The sequence below is a fragment of the Loxodonta africana genome, chromosome 15, assembly GCF_030014295.1.
Source record: "Loxodonta africana isolate mLoxAfr1 chromosome 15, mLoxAfr1.hap2, whole genome shotgun sequence".
Classification (NCBI taxonomy): Eukaryota; Metazoa; Chordata; class Mammalia; order Proboscidea; family Elephantidae; genus Loxodonta; species Loxodonta africana.
Genome location: NC_087356.1, coordinates 22074717 through 22092116, shown reverse-complemented (window position 1 = coordinate 22092116; position 17400 = coordinate 22074717).

The following is a 17400-nucleotide window of genomic DNA, read 5'->3' as shown; positions in this document are numbered from 1 at the left end:
CCGGTATTTCAAGTACTAGCAGGGCCACCATGGTGGACAGGTTCCAGGGGAGCTTTCAGACTGACAGACTAGGAGGAAAGACCTGACAATCTACCTCAAAAAAATTAGCCAGTGAAAACCTATGGATCACGACAGAATATTGTTGGGTATAGTGCCAGAAGATGAGCCCTGTAGGTTGAAAGGCACTCAGAATACATGGTTGCAGCAATGATGGACTTGAGCATACCAATAATCACAAAGATGATACAGGGCCAGGCAATGATTTGTTCTGTTATACATGGGGTAGCCATGAGTTGCAGCTGATGTTATGGCAACTAACAACGACAACAACCGGGCCAGGGAAGATTCCTTTCTGAGGTGACACGAGAGCTCCAAGCCCTCAGAGACTGATATTAGAACCTTCCCAAACCTCTCATTCCACCCTACTCCTGCCAGAGTTACATCTCCTTTCTTCTCCTTCTTTTTTGCAACTGGCTGGTTTCTGTTTTTTCATTCTCCAGCCAGGTTTCTCTAAGCTCAATTGACAGATTAAGCCCAATATGACCAGTTTTTAATCCCCTTTGGGAACTTTTGATGCTGAGGTAATGTGTTGCCTAAAGAAAATGATTTAACACCATTGTCAATATCATCATCATAATTTTTTTTCCATTTATACCATCTTTTAGAGTTAATGGCAAGTTTTCCCATCTATTATTTCTGCAGACCCTCAAGCAATTCTGATGTAGGTAGGGCAGGAATTATGTCCAGGTCGTAGGTGAAGAAATCCATGCTCATGGAAAGCAAAGCGATTTGTTCAGAGTCATGAAGGCAGTAAAACTGAGATTCAACCCAAAATTTAGATTCCAAGTTTGATTTTTTTCTTGGGCATAACAAGCTCTTGTCAGTACCTTAAGATGGTAGGAACTTAAAAAGATAATCCATGGAGTGGGTATGTTTTTGAAGAGTAGTGTAAGTATGCCAAGGATGGGAGAAAGTAGAGGATATAGACAGAAACAGAGAAATGGGGTTTAGAGCTGCTTTTCCCTAGAAAAGCAAGATTTTGGTAAGTGTACTGTTAGAAAAAGAGTTCCCTTGTTAAATAATCCGGTGCCGTCGAGTTGATCCCGACTCATACCGACCTTACAGGACAGAGTAGAACGGCCCCATAGGGCTTCCAAGGAGCGGCTGGTGGATTCCAACTGCCAACCTTTCAGTTAGCAGCCGCAGCTCGCCATAGCTCTTAACCACTGCATCACCAGAGCTCCATAGTTAAATAAACTTGATAAATATTAAACAAAGTTGTACAAACTTCTTGATTACAGCACTCTCAGAGCCTTTGAGATATACTATGAGTTTCCAAGACAGGGATCGATGTGCTATGAGTATCTTGCAAACCTGTTTGACATGAGGCCCTTCTTGACTGAAGCATCTCATCGGAACTCACTTTGGAGAAATCTGGTCAGGGTGTCATCCTGTATTGCCTGAAAGGTAGGCAGTTGGGTCACAGAGGAGGAGGCTGAGAACTGTTCTGATGTCAGGAAAAGATATAGAAGTCACATTTATTTTGCTAATTGCTGAATCAAAGAATTTGATCATTCGATTGTGTAGGATTTATGTTAAATTCTAAACCAATTGCCCTCAAGTCAATTCCAACTCATGGCGACCCCATGTGTTTCTGAGTAGAACTGTGTCCATGGGGTTTTCAATGGCCGATTTTTCAGAAGTAGATTGCCAGGCCTTTCTTCTGAGGTTAAAGTGGTATGTTAGTTTTCCAGATGCAGGGTATTATTGAAATAAAAACTGGCAAGACTGAAGGAGGTGATAGTATAGTGACAAGAGTATACAGGAAGGAAAATGGAAAGTGGGTTCTAGTCTTGCTTGCCACTAACTAATCCATAACTATACCATCCTGGACTCCAGTTTCAGGTGAGGGGAATCGTTCCTTCCAGATCAAGATTTGATAATCCTATAACTAAAAGTTATATGCACATAAAGCCAAACCTAAACCCATTGCCGTCCAGCTGATTCCAACTCAAAGAGACCCTATAGGACTGAGTAGAATCGCCCCATAGGGTTTCTAAGGAGCACCTGGTGGATCCAAACTGCTGACCTTTTAGTTAGCAGAGGAGCTCTTAACCACTGCACCACCAGAGGTCCTGTATGTATGTAGAAGGTCATAATGCTGGTTTATCATTGCCAGAAGGGAAAGGTGGGAAGCCAGATGGAATCAGAAGCAATTTGCCTTGCAGATACACAGAGACAAGGAGTGTGTTATAAACACCCCCCTCCCCACCAAAACGACAACAACAACAAAACAACCCATTGCCATCACTTCAATTCTGACTCATAGTGACCTTATAGGACAGAGTAGAACTGCCGTATAGGGTTTCCAAGGTTGTAAATCTTTATGGAAGCAGACTGCCACATCTTTCTCCTATGGAGCGGCTGGTAGGTTCCAGCCGGCGACCTTTCAGTTAGCAGCCGAGTGCCTTAACCACTGTGCCACCAGGGCTTCTCATGCCGTGTTATACTCAGGGTTAAAGTCAAACCTCAAAGGTGAATGGCCCCAGGGTCCCAATCTGAAAGCCAGAGAAGAATCACTAGATAGCCATTCCTGGCCTTACCAGGGAGATAGCAGGCTTTAGAGAAATAAGTCCCTGTTTTCCCTAATGAAACTGCTGAGAAGAAAGATAATCTCATCCAAGAGATGATGGGGTTCAGCATTAGGGACTGGCAGAGGAGCCAAAGGAATCAAGAGCAATAATTAAACCAAGTGTAGGGGAGCACTCAAGAATGGGGAGTGAGAGAGAGAGACTGGAGGATGGGGGCATAAAAATGCCTGGCTGAATGGGGCTCCCTGAGCAGATCTCAATAGCCCAGACGTGAGGAGGTAGTGACATGGGGAGGGGGTGACATGATATTCTTCTCCAGTCAAGACCCAAAAGGTATAAAAACCGAATTCCATTCTGTTTCTTAATCACAGAGAGGTGCTGGCCTGGGTCATGAGCTATTGGGATCAGAGTTCATGGTCTGAACATAAAAATAGTTCTAGTACAATGGCCCTTGAGGCTTAGAGAACAATGGAAGTAAATTCAACATCTATCTACCATTGCAAAGATGTCACTTTGAGGACTAAGGTATGCCTGACCCAAGCCATGGTATTTCCAGTCACCTCATACGCATGAGAAAGCTGGGCAATGAATAAGGAAGACTGAAGAAGAATTGATGCCTTTGAATTATGATGTTAGCAAAGAATATTGAATATACCAAGAGCTGCCAGAAGAATGAACAAATCTGTTGATCTTGTACAGCCAGAATGCTCCTTAGAAGCGAGGATGGTGAGACTTCATCTCACGTACCTTGGGCATGTTATCAGCAGGGACCAGTAAAATAGAGGGTTAACAAAAAAGAGGAAGACCTACAATGAGACGGATTCACACAGTGGCTGCAACAATGGGCTCAAGCATAACAACGATTGTGAGCATGGCACAGAACTGGGCAGTGTTTCATTCTGTTGTATGTAGGGTCACTATGAGTCAGAACTGGCTAGATGGCACCTAACAACAACATCTACCATTGACTCCCTGCCTAGTCTGGAAGTTATTTCTCTTCTCCAGGGCATTTGTGTGTTCTGGGAAGTAGACAGCAGAGGGATAGAAAGATTGGTTGTGAAGGCCAGCACTGTCAGGGGGACAAGCCTGAAGCCCACATTTAAAATCCAAAGTGCTGAGCTTCCCAGAAATTCTAGCTGCCTAGCTTCTGTTCTACAAATTACCACCAGCCCCTTGCTGATAAGATGTAGAAAGCAGGGCAACATAGTTTTGCCTAATGATAAGCATTTGTGGGTGACTGGATAAACGGAGAGAAGACAGGATGAATCTTATGGCAACCTTACAGTGCTTAGGCTTCTGTTTGTGAAGGCGGCAATTGGTCCTCAGCCATCACTCATCAGGTCAGATCACACTGAACCATTCTTTGTTCTGGAGAAACTCAGAAAATAATAGAGCAGGCACCCTGCTGCTCTTTTCTACTCTCACTGAAGTCTGTAGCATCCAAATAAATCAAGTATTAGATGACACATAAGGAGCCCTGGTGGCACAATGATTAAGAGCTCATCTGCTAACCAATAGGTTGATGGTTCAAACCCACCCAGCGGCTTTATAGGAGAAAGACCTGGTGATCTGCTTCCATAAAGACTGCAGCCTAGAAAACCTATGGGGCAGTTCTACCCTGTCACATGGAGTTGCTATGAGTTGGAATCGACTCAACAATACCTAACAACAGATGACACATATTGAAAGATTCCTGAACAAATGTTGTATAAGACCATTACTGTAAAAACTCATGAAAAGGTTTACACACAAAAAGAAACACTCTTTGATGGTTATGAGGGAAGGGAGGTGTGGAGATGGAAAAACACTAAATAGAGAGTAGATAAGTGGTAACTTTGGTGAAGGGTAAGGCAGTACACAATACTGGTGAAGCCAGCACAACTTGTACAAGGCAAGCTCCTGGAAGCTCCATAGACACATCCAAACTCCCTGAGGGGCCGAATTGCTGGGCTGAGGGCTGTGGGGGCCATGGTCTCAGGGAACATCTAGCTCAGCTGGCATAACATAGTTTATAAAGAAATTGTCCTACATTCTACTTTGGTGAGTAGTGTCTGGAATCTTAAAAGCCTGTGAGTGGCCAACTAGGATACTCCACTGGTCTCACCCCTTTGGGAGCAAGGAAGAAGGAAGAAAACTAAAGATACATGGGAAAGATTAGTCCAAAGGACTAATGGACCACATCTACCACGGCCTCCACCAGACTGAGTGCAGTACAACTAGATGGTGCCTGGCTACCACCGCTGACTGCTCTGATAAGGATCACAATAGAGGGTCCTGGACAGAACTGGAGAAAAATGTAGAATAAAAAATTCTAACACAAAAAGAAAGATCAGACTTGCTGGCCTGACAGAGTCTGGAGAAATCCTGAGAGTATGACCCCTGGACACCCTTTCAGCTCAGTAATGAAGTCACTACTGAGGTTCACCCTTCAGCCAAAGATTGGACAGGCCCATAAAACAAAATGAGACTAAAGCGGCATACCAGCCCTGGGGCAAGGACTGGAAGCCAGGAGGGGACAGGAAAGCTAGTAATAGGGAACCCAAGTTTGAGAAGGGAAAGTGTTGACATGTCATGGGGTAGTTAACCAATGTCATAAAACAACATGTGTACTAATTGTTTAATGAGAAATTAGTTTGTTCTGTAAACCATCTAAAGTATAATAAAAAAAAAGAAGATTCCTTGGTTTCAGGAACTCTAATTTTTCAGCATGTCCGATGCTTGGGAATTTTCTGAACCATCAATGTCTACGTGAGGCAACACAAAACATGATCACACTGTTTAGGAGAAGCGTCCTACTGTAGGGGACACAAACTAAGCCAAAGCTTGTATGTTCTCTGTCATAATTGCTCATTACAGACAGAAAGGCACTTCCATGAGCATGACACTAAGTCAGGCCTTCCCAGGACAAAGCGTCACAGGCATGGTCATGCCTTCCTTTGAGGGATTCACCAGTTACACACCTTTATTTAAATATGAAACAATATTTTCTTAGCAAATCCTTTGGTAAACACTACACTTAATTTGACCTGTGTGAAAATAATCCCATCTTAGACCGTGTCTAAAGAATGACAATATTAAGCTGAAAAGTGAAAATCTCAGCTATCCAACTAGATGTTTCTAAATATCTGGATGCTTAGCAGCATGTACACAAAACATCTGTTCAACTGGATAGCATTTTAGTTCACAGGAAATGATGGTTTCTTGCCACCATGGATGTCTGAGTCCCTGTGCAGGAAACGTGGGCGAGAACAGCCCTTCCAAACTCATCTCACTTGAGCCACAATACTCAGGCTTGTCTTACCCTGAAATTGCAAATCTGTCCTTGGCCAAACACTGGCTTTTTCCTTCTGCCTCTTATATATTCAGTGGCCCGAGAAATATTTGTTGATGCAAAAATGGGCAATGCTGGGCAACTTAGATCTCCTTTTCTTAATCAAAAAGCACTGCAGCATTGATTTCCTTCTCTAGAGAGCCTCCCTCCTCACCAGTTCTGAACAATACTTCCTTTCTGCAATGCCCATATCCTCTCACTCTCTGCTAGACTCTAGCTTCTTGCTCTCCAGTGCCAGCAGCCAGCCTTAGCACTATGCACATCCAAACCAAACCAAACCCATTGCCATCGAGTTGATTCTGACTCATAGTGACCCTTAGGACAGAGTAGAACTGCCTCACAGGGTTTCCAAAGAGCAGCTGGTGGATTCGAACTGCCAGCTTTTTGGTTAGCAGCTGAATGCTTAACCACTGCAACACTAGGGCTCCACTATGTGCATAGGAGGTGTTTTACAGATATGGATGGAGGAACGATTTCCTCTAAGGAAACCACATGGACATTTTTTTTTTTTAAATAATTTTTATTGTGGTTTAAGTGAAAGTTTACAAATCAAGTCAGTCTGTCACATATAAGCTTATACACACCTTACTCCATACTCCCACTTAAAAAAAAAAAAAAACTCCCACTTACTCTCCCCCTAATGAGTCAGCCAGCTCCCTCCTTCCAGTCTCTCCTTTTGTGATGGTTTTGCCAGTTTCTAACCCTCTCTACCCTCCCATCTCCCCTCCAGACAGGAGATGCCAACACAGTCTCAAGTGTCCACCTGATACAAGTAGCTCACTCTTCGTCAGCATCTCACTCCAACCCATTGTCCAGTCCCTTCCATATCTGATGAGTTGTCTTCGGGGATGGTTCCTGTCCTGGGCCAACAGAAGGTTTGGGGACCATGACCGCCAGGATTCTTCTAGTCTCAGTCAGACCATTAAGTCTGGTCTTTTTACGAGAATTTGGGGTCTGCATCCCACTGTTCTCCTGCTCCCTCAGGGGTTCTCTGTTGTGCTCCCTGTCAGGGCAGCACATGGACATTTTTTATGCTAAGTCAGAGCAGCTTGCTACAGGTTCTCTTCTTCTTTAAACCACTTGATTGATTGATTGATTGTCTGCACCATATCTTCTGCCCCTTGAGGTTCTTCTTCCTGCAACTTAGACTGAAGGGCCATGAGGTGCCCTGCTTCTCTCTTCCTTTCAGCCCCTGATGATGAAAAAAGTCCCCTCTTAACGTAAAGTTTTCTGATCAATACAGGAAATCTCATACAATAATAACAAACAAAATGTTACAATGCCCCTGTAGTTGGGTTCCTATGCTATAGCTCTAACTCCCTCTGAAGTGGCCAGTGAAACAGCCTGCTGTGTTTATCACTGTAACCTGAATATAATTATTGTAGCACATGGTCCTGTCCATGCATAGTGTCAATTGAGTGAAAGAGCAGTCTGTAAGGGGAAAATAATAGGCAGTAATAGACCAATGTTCAAGTCTTAGTAATCCTGTAGATCAGGGGCTGGCAAACTAGGGTTTCTGGCCTACCATTTTTTTTTTTTTAAATAAAGATTCATTGAAACATGGCGTCCTGTCCTCCTTCATGTAGTTTTAAGAGGCAAGTGCCCACTCCCCTCACATTATGTCTCGCAGGTGGAAAATCTCTCTGGGATTTTCCCACGAAGGACCCCTATTTCCCAGAGCCCCTGCCCCTCCCAGGCATGATCCCTTTAGGGCATTTCCTCCTTCTTCTCATAGCATTCATCTTTACCACGTGTATTTGAATTGATGCTTTCTCTCTCTCTGTACACATGTATATGTGTATGTGTATATATACATACATATATATAACTTCCTCATTTCAAAAGTGAATTTTTTTGATTACAGAAGAGCCAAAAGACAAAATTGTATAAATAAAGAGAAGAAAATTCACCTATAATCCCACATGCAGAGATAAAATATGGGTATACAACTTTCTAATTATTATTCCGTGTGTATGAAAGTTTTACACACACGTGCATATATAGATATAGGTATGCCCATTAAAAACCCATTGTTGTCAAATTGATTCCAACTTATAGCGACCCTAAAGGACAGAGTAGAACTTGCCCATAGGGTTTCCAAGGAGTGCCTGGTAGATTCAAGCTGCTGACCTTTTGGTTAGCAGCCATAGCTCTTAACCACTATACCACCAGGGTTTCCAGATATAGGTATAGGTGTAGATATAAAAACCAGAAAAACCAAACCAGTTGTTGTTGATTCAATTCTGACTCGTGGCAACCCTGGGTGTGTATGTTACAGAGTAGAACTGCTCCATTGGGTTCTCTTTTCTTTTTAGTGTACTTCAAATGAAGGTTTTCAGAGCAAACTAGCTTCTCATTAAACAATACACATACTGTTTTGTGACATTGGTTGCCAACCCCAGGACATGTCAACACTCTCCCCTTCTCCACCTTGGGTTTCCCATTTCCATTCGTCCAGCTTTCCTGTCCTCTCCTGCCTTCTTGTCCTTGCCACTGGGGTGGTGTGCCCACTTAGTCTCATTTTGTTTTATGGACCTGTTTAATCTTTGGCTGAAGGGCGAACCTCAGAAGTGACTTCATTACTGAGCGAAGAGGGTGTCAGGGGGCCATACTCTAGGGGTTTCTCCAGCCTCTGTCAGACCAGTAAATCTGGTCTTTTTTTTTGTGAGTTAGAATTTTCTTCTACATTTTTCTCTAGCCCTGTCCAGTACCCTCTATTGTGATCCCTGTCAGAGCAGTTGATGGTGGTAGCCAGGCACTGTCTAGTTGTGCTGGACTCGGTCTGGTGGAGCCTGTGGTACTTGTAGTCCATTGGTCCTTTGGACTAATCTTTCCCTTGTATCTTTGGTTTTCTTCATTCTCCCTTGCTCCAGATGGGGTAAGACCATAGAGTTATCTTAGATGACTGCTCACAAGCTTTTAAGATCCATAGGGTTTTCTTGGCTGTAATCTTTACAAAAGCAGGTTGTCAGGCCTTTCTTACATGGCACCACTGAGCGGGTTTGAACCACTACCAACTTTTAGATTAGCAGTCAGGCACAAACCATTTGTGATACCCAGGGCCTTTATATACATACATGTACACACATATTATATATCTACGTCTATAACTACTGTATTTTAGTTTGAACTGTATATTTAGTTTTATATTTCTTTTCATTTACTGCTTATTCTATGTCCTCTATTTTGGTCTTGTACTATTGTATACTGTCTTGCTGTTGAATGATTTTTTCATGGGAGGACTTGATGTTGCTAATCAGATCATAAATTCCCTGAGTGCAGGGATAGTTACTCCTTTTTATCCCCTCCTCCCTTCCTCACCTCCATTCCCAATCCCCCTCAGCTGCTAGTGTCATTTAGTAGTACAGAATGAATGGCTGAAAAATATTTTCTGAGTAGAACTGAAGAGAAGGATGTGTGACACACCCATAGAAGGAAATCTGAGCACTGATCTTCCTCTTATTCTTGCCACACAGAGAAAGTCACAGCTTGAAAGGAGTTGTGAATGAACCTTTGGCGGGCACACAGCAACACACCTGCTGAGCAAGGAGCCTGATGAATCATCTGCCTGGTTATCTTGCTAGTCATGCTGAACTGAATGCCACTTTTCAAACAAATCCTTTCCTTGCACTGTTCTTGGACACGTGTTTTTCTCTGCAAATAGTCTCCCAATCTCTCTCTTTTTAAAATCTGTAATCATGGCCCTATAAAAGCAGTGTTCAAAGAATACTTCCCTACTACCCCTGTCTTTTCTAATCGGAGTTTTATGACATATCACCAAGTAAATTAGATTTGGCCCTTTGTTTTATGTATACAATAAAACCAAGCAAAGATATCATCTACAGGATAAATTAATAACAAGGCACAACCCTGCCAGCTATTTCCTTTGGGGAGCAAACCAAACAACACAACTACCCCCAAAACTTGTCCTTAATCTATTTCATTACATGCTTTGGCCAGTATCAATGACTTGCTTGTTTAATTGACCTAATGGTTTTGTTTTTGCTTTTGAATCTGCTCTTCTGCAAAAATTAATGTCCCTTTGCTTTAGTATCTCAACTTCTCCTCTCTTCTGCCTCTCTCTTCCCCACTACCCAGCCCCCTTCATTCCTTAGATGAAAAACTGCAAAGGTCACTGAAATTAATGAAAAACACAATCATAACAACATGAAACCGGAGGCCCAGTTTGGCTCCGAGGGGCTCCACTTGGGCGTATCACATTGCGTTATATGATGTAAGGGCTTCACATGGGTTAATCAAAATGTAACCTCACCCCTTACTCAAAACACCTGTTGGACTGCTGTTTGCCCAAGAGGTTGTGCCTTTTATGCTGCTGGGCCTGTAATGCATTTAGCTAATAATAATCCCTTCCATTTGGGGAAGTGCCTTCTACTTTTCAAAGCTCTTTCACCTGTATTATCTCATTTGATCCTTGCTCAGCCTTGGGAAACGTTTCCCATTTTATGGATGAGGAAACCCAGAATGAAATGGACTTGCTCATGGTCACACGATCGCTCTTTCTCTCTGTCTCTCTCCTGCTTCTTTCTCCCTCCTCCTTCCACTCTTCCTTTCTCTCTTCCTTTCCTTTCCCCTCTCCTTCTTCCTCTTTCTCTCGATTACTCTAAATAACTCCTTAAATTTAAGCAATTTATTTGTCTTACTTAGTACCACTCAGTGTATTTTCTTATAGTTAAAAAAGAAAATACGATCATATTAAAATGTTGCTCATGATTTTTTATTAAGAATGGAATTCTCATTTGCATTGCCAAATTCCACAATCTATGGTTTAAAGAGATTCTAAGCTGGGGATGGGGTGAGGACAGAAACAAAACCAAAATGTCACCTAATCTGTACCCTAGCCTGTCAGTCCCTGCTTTCAAACGGGCATAAATCATGACAGTCTGAGAGTGATGACCCTCCACTCTCTGAGAAGAGTTTCCACACATCCAGGCTTTTTATAGCTTTTCTTTGGTCCAACTATCCTTTTAGTAAGAAATCTCCCTTGTCACTAACCCAAATCTACCCTTCTGCAGTTTGAGCCACTTTCACTCTGTTCTGCTCCCCAGGAAGCTAGCAAACACTTCTTTTCTTCTTTTATCCAGTATCAGATTCTGCTTCCTCTCCCTTCCTCTCTCCAAATTTGAACTTTTTGCATTGGATCACAATGATTTACGAGCTAAAGAAGGTGGACATCCTGGAACTTATTTTTCTGATAAAGGTAGAGATTTTCTACCAAAAAAAAAATGTGAAAGTCTTGGAGGCATACCCAGGACAGAGTAAAAGTGAGCTAACTTCTCTTTGGGGCCATGCTTTCTTGAGACTGGGTTTCAGAGAGTCTGGAACCATTTGAGCACACTCCCTGGAGCAGGAACTTCAGATGGGCTCAGTCACGCAGGCTTCCCTACTGTAGTTCAAGCACTCTCTAGTGCTGTAAACTACATATAACTCATACAATCTCATTTTCTGGTCCTTCTTCATGTTTATTTCCCTTTTGTCATGCTCTCAGCTCTAATAAACTCTCGTTTAAATGCTTCTGCCTCATCTCAGCTGTGCTATGAAGAATTCAGGGAAAGATTAAGTGACCGTGCTTGGGACAGAGGGCTCAAGAGGGAAAAGTTCCCTCTCTTGCTCCAGAATTAATGTCTTTGTGGCAGATATCCAAAGGAAGTGTGCATTTCACACTTAAGAGACAAAACTGAGATGTCTGATCACTCGTATTTGTTGGAGAGCATCCTTCTATTGACCATCTTAAAAGATCTGCATTGTATTTTGTTGAGAATTCTGGTAGCTTTTTTTGGAAATTTTCCTAAGATAAATCACCTTATTTTTAACCCATTCAGGAAGTTTATTGAGTGCTCAGCCTATGCAATATATACGAAGATTTAAAAATTCATATGGTACTTCCTCTGCCCTCAAGGAGCTAACAATCAGTAGGTGGCTAAGACCTAAACATCAGTGATAGGGAGGTACAAGGTGCTTTGGGCAGTTACACAATAAGAGGATCACTTTCAGGTTCTGGTGGGGGATGTTTGAGCAAGTATGGTAGAGGGCTCATTTGAATTGGGACTGGGAGGCCAGGCATTTCTGGCTGAAGAAGGGGCTAGGCAAAACAGGGAGGGAGGATATTTTCAAGATGCAAAGAGTACATGTAAAGGAATGGTAGGAGAGGAAGTTGGGCAGCAAGATTGGAGCTAGATCATGGACGTGATAAAAACCAAAACCAAACCCAGTGCCATTGAGTCAATACTGACTCATAGAGACCCTATAGGACAGAGTAGAACTGCTCCATAGAGTTTCCAAGGAGCACCTGGCAGATTCGAACTGCCGAACCTTTGGTTCTCAGCTGAAGCACTTAACCACTACGCCACCAGGGTTTCCATGGACATTATACAAGGTCCCAAATGCCAGTGTAAGCAATTCCCACACCATGCATTGACTCAGTGGTATAAATACTGAATTTTTAAACATAGTGGTGAACTCAGTGATACTATGTTTTGGGTGGTAAAAAAAAAAAAATGGTAGAGTAGAAAAAGGATGGACTCTGCAGTCAGGCAGACTGGGTGAAAATCCTGTGCCTGCTGCTTACTTGTGTGCAACATTGGGCAAGTTATACAACCTTTCTGGGCTTCAGTTTACATGCCTATAAAACGGGGGAAAGGATAATATGTCACATACAGCTAGTATGAGGATTAAATGAGACAACATATGCAAAGTGCATGATACAACAGGCATGAAAAAAAAATTGAATTCAATTCAGAGTATTACCTGGAGATTCCTTGCAAGCTTTCCCAATAAGTATCTTGCAGTATTTGGCTCCATGAAAGTCTGTCTACCTTTTCCTACCCTTGAATGAACTTCAACATACTAACAACTACAGAATGAGGTTGTACTACTCATGATATTGAAGAGGTCAACTATTCCTCAGCCAGTACAAGAGTTACTTTAGTTACAGATAAACCCATGTAGAAGGTCCCTCATCTATAGTCAAACCAGAGTTTTCATGAGACTGAGTTACTGAGCAGGCAGGGCTTAATTATAGTCTTTGGACATTGTAAATCCTCCTTGGAGCCACTCAAAACCACTAACAAAAATTTACCCATTCATTCATCTATTAAATATCAGTTAAATAATCATCAATACTCAAGACATGATAGAATCTATTGTGGTATCAAACCAGTCCAGGGAAATCTCAGCTTCCATTTCCTGGTCAATTCAGACCCCAGCTGCCGGTGCAGCCATCTCTCTCTCTTCCCCCATTCACTAGGTCAGTGGGCATTGGCCCCTTCTCTGTTCCCTAGGTTTGATAATTCAATGGAACAACTCACAAATTGCAGGGAAAGGGATATCTTTAATGTAGAAGGAAAAAGGATACAAACAAAAAGGTAAAGTTCTGGGAAAGGGTCTCATCACAGAGCTTTCATGTCCCCTGGGGACATGCTTACCCTCCCAAGAGCAGAATGTTTGCTCTTTCCAACCCAGGAAGCTCCAGTGAGTCTCCATCTTCCAAAGCCTTTATTAGACTCCCCTTGTGACCATGATAGATAGCATCATGGGGAATCATAAGCCTCCTGAGGCTTAGTCAGTATTGGGCCCTTGGGTGGTTCCTCTTGGTGGAGTCAGCCACCACTCATTGGCTTCAGGTGTGGTCTTGCTCTCAGGAACTGAGACGGAAAGCCAAATTGTTACTGAAAGAGTGTTCCACACCTTGCATATATGGAAGGTAAAAGATTAAACAACAATTTTACCTACGGGAAATTTTTCCATTTACTTCCTAATAATGCCCTGTGAAATAAGTATATTCTTTCTTTTTTTATGGATTTAGTAGTCACCTAAATGGTATGAACCGTAACAGCTATTGGATTTCAATAGCTTATCAATAACCAAGGTAAACACTGAGTACTCTTGACACCCAGAAGAGAAATTCCAGACTCAGATTGGGAGGGTCAGGATGGCTTCCTGAAAGGGTAATACCTGGACTGAGATCTGAAGCTTCACTCAGAATTTGTTCCATTCAGAGTACAAATGGAAAGAACCATGTGGCTGAAGACCCAGAAATGAGAAGCCCTGAGTGTATGGGCACCCACACAAGGTAACTATGACTGGAGGACAGAGTAGAAGTAATAATGAGAGACGTGGCTAGAGAAGGAGTGGGGGTCTCATCATCAAAAGCTTTGTGTGTCATGGTGCAAACAGTCAATATGCTTGGTTGCTAACTGAAAAGCTGGCAGTTCAAGTCTACCCAGAGGAGCCTCTGAGGAGCACAGTTCTACTCTGACACACATGGGGTTGCTATGAGTCAGAATCGACTCATTGGCAACTGGGTATATCATGCCAAGGAACATGCCATTTTACTTGAAGGAAAAAGGAATACCATAATCAGATTAGTATTTTAGAAGTGTCATTAAGAATCAGTGTGGAAGATGAGCTTGAGTGGAACAGAACTGGTTATTAGAAGGTCAGGTGCAGTAATCCAGGCAAAAGAAGCAAAGCAGGATGAAATCTCTGATGGAAACTGGGCTTTCTCCTTTTGGTCACAACCTTCTGACCTATTCCACTCTGCGTTTATCTGTTCCTGCATTCTCACCAGCATGTCTACATGTATGTTTCTCCCCTGGCTTCTGAACCATGGAGAGGAAGGATTGTGTTCATGTCATACCTCGGGGTCTTGTAGAGCACTGGATACATGGTGGACACCCCAACATGTTGCAGAGCAAATGAATTACTGAATTAACATTTCCCTTTCGAGATCCTAGTGTCTGGCACACAGTAGGCATTCACTAAATGAACCTTGGTAAAGGAATGAATTTACATCATCCTAGCTAGTTAGAGCTGAACCTATAATTAGCTTGAACCAACAAGTATCACTGTACCCTGCCACCACCGTGCCATTTCCAATCTTCTGCTCTGTAGAAACCCAACATCCATTTAAGTAAAATAAAAATATTAGTTGCCCTTTTTTTATTTCTCTTCCAGCTTTGCAGAGCCATCTTTCCTTTCCTAAATCTGCTTATCTTGCACAAACTAAGCCAGGAAGATATGCTTATAATAAAAAAAAGACTAATATCTAGGGCTAGACTCACTTAAAGTGACAGTTTTAATAAACCTGTTTTTATTTTCTGGAGGCATTAAATCAATGCCTAAATACATTTTAGTGCTTTATAAGGAAAAACTTCTGATGTTCAATATTATTCATAAATGGAATGACCTATGTAGAAAAAAGTTTCTTGAGCTCTGGAGATGTCGAGACAGGCAACTTCTGAGATGGGGCATAGGACATGCTTTGCGGAAGCTGGAAGCTTTGTGGTTGCTTCCAACTTGAAGGTTCCGGGAATCTATTATTTGATGTTTTTATTCCATTAGTTTTAAATACTGGCCCTATAACAGGGACCTTTTCAAGGAAAATATGTTCAGCAAATGCTAATGCAAGAATGAAGAGAAGTGAAGTTGGAGTGGATCTTATCTGGCCCCCTAAATGCAAATCTATGGCAGAAACTTATAGTTACTCATAGAAAAGGTGTATTTATATTTTTTGGTATCTTGAATTTATACCTTGTTACCCTTTGAACTGCATGAAAGAGTTCTCTTTTCTTTCTAGTAATTGTTACATAAGATTTCTATTTCAAGGTAGCATCCTGGAAGTACAGCGTGAGAACTTCTCTAGTATGGAGTTATTTGTTTGGTTCTGCAGTATCTGTAATTTACCTTGGCTTTGATGTTTCAACTTTTACCTCATACCAAAAAAAAAAAAACAAAAACAAACCCTTTGCCGTCGAGCTGATTCTAACTTATAGCAACCCTGTAGTACAGAGTAGAGCTGCCCCGTAGTGTTTCCAGGGAGCAGCTGGTGGATTTGAACTGCCAACCTTTTGATTAGTAGCTGAGCCCTTAACCACTGCACAACCAGAGCTCTAGAAGTTATTTAAAAAATTATAATCATTGTGCACCTGAAATGAAAAATGAAGTTGGGCTGTGAGACAAGAAGCTTGGAGTCTAGTTCTGGTACTATCATGGACCAGCTACGTCTCCTTTAATAAATATTTTAATGACCTTAGGCCTTTCTCTCCTTGTCTACCAAATGAGATAGTAGACTAGGCAATTTGGATGGTCTCCCCACATCCCTACATTCTATAACTTGAAAATCAATTCTATTGTGAGAAAGTTTTTGTTGTTGCTAGGTACTGTTGAGACAGTTCTGACTCATAGCAACCTTATGTACAACTGAATGAAACACTGCCCAGTCTTGCGCTATCCTCACTGTCATTGCTATGCTTGAGCCCATTGTTGCAGCCACTATGTCAATCCATCTCATCAAGGGTCTTTCATAACTTGAAAATCAATTCTATTGTGAGAAAGTTTTAGCAAGCATGAAATGTCTACATGGGCCTACCCAAGAATGCTGGGCCTCCCGGAGGAGAATTCACAGCTTTATTTTAGCTCTGCCAGGCTCTCAATGTATTACCTTTAAGTTCACTTTTTATAATTTATCTACTGAAAGACACTTGAAGACATGTAACTCTCTTGGGAAATGCAATGGCTCAATACATTCGTCTTATTTTGATGAGATGGGCTAGTGAAGCCAAGACATGGGTTTTACAAGGCATGGAAACATTGCATTTTTGTTGAATTCCTGTGTAGGAAGGATAAACATTTCTTTCTCTTCAAGTGGCGTTTGTGTTATTCACCCGAAACATGATTAATAACTCATAAGCGGGAGGTGATGGTATATTTATGTGAGACCCACACAAAGTAATCCCACATGTAAAAATATCCTATAACACAACCATTAAGGATGGCTTGACCAAAGTGTTCCTTTTCCTCCAAGGAAAAATATATCTTTTAATAACTGAATAATTCATCTATTTTGATTCTTCAGACTAGATTATGACCTGAAGTTACTGCAATACCACAGGAAATCAAGTTTGATTTTGTAATATAGTCAAATGAGTACTTTAGAGTGCCATGTCTGAGATCAATAAGGAAGCAGTAACTACATTTACTGTCATATGATGATATTGATGTAAAAACATAATGGTCAAAATTATAAAATCAATTTCATAATTTAATCAGAAATGTTTATTGATACTGTTAAAGTTGAATTCAATAGCTTCTGGTATGTAGTTAATTTCCTACCTGTCAGAAAAATATATTGAAATGTTCTTTCTTGAAAATGATTGGAGTTAATTCAGTAGAGAAAACAGCAAAGTTCCATGCTAAGAGATAAAAAATTTCTTCTTCCTCCAACCTTTGTTGGTAGCTAATGCTAGAATCTTTCTGTTTGCTTCTTTTAAGTACTACAAAACAAGGAAAGGTCCATCAGGTACTCAAGTGGTTGGGATGGTCATCCCCTAAAATATAACCACCTGCCTTTTGGGGATGAAGAGAGCATTTTAACTTTACTGTAAGACAGCAGAAATGAATGGGTAACGTATGAATAGAGGTATGAGAGACATGTGAGGGCTCAATAGCCCCTTAGGAAAT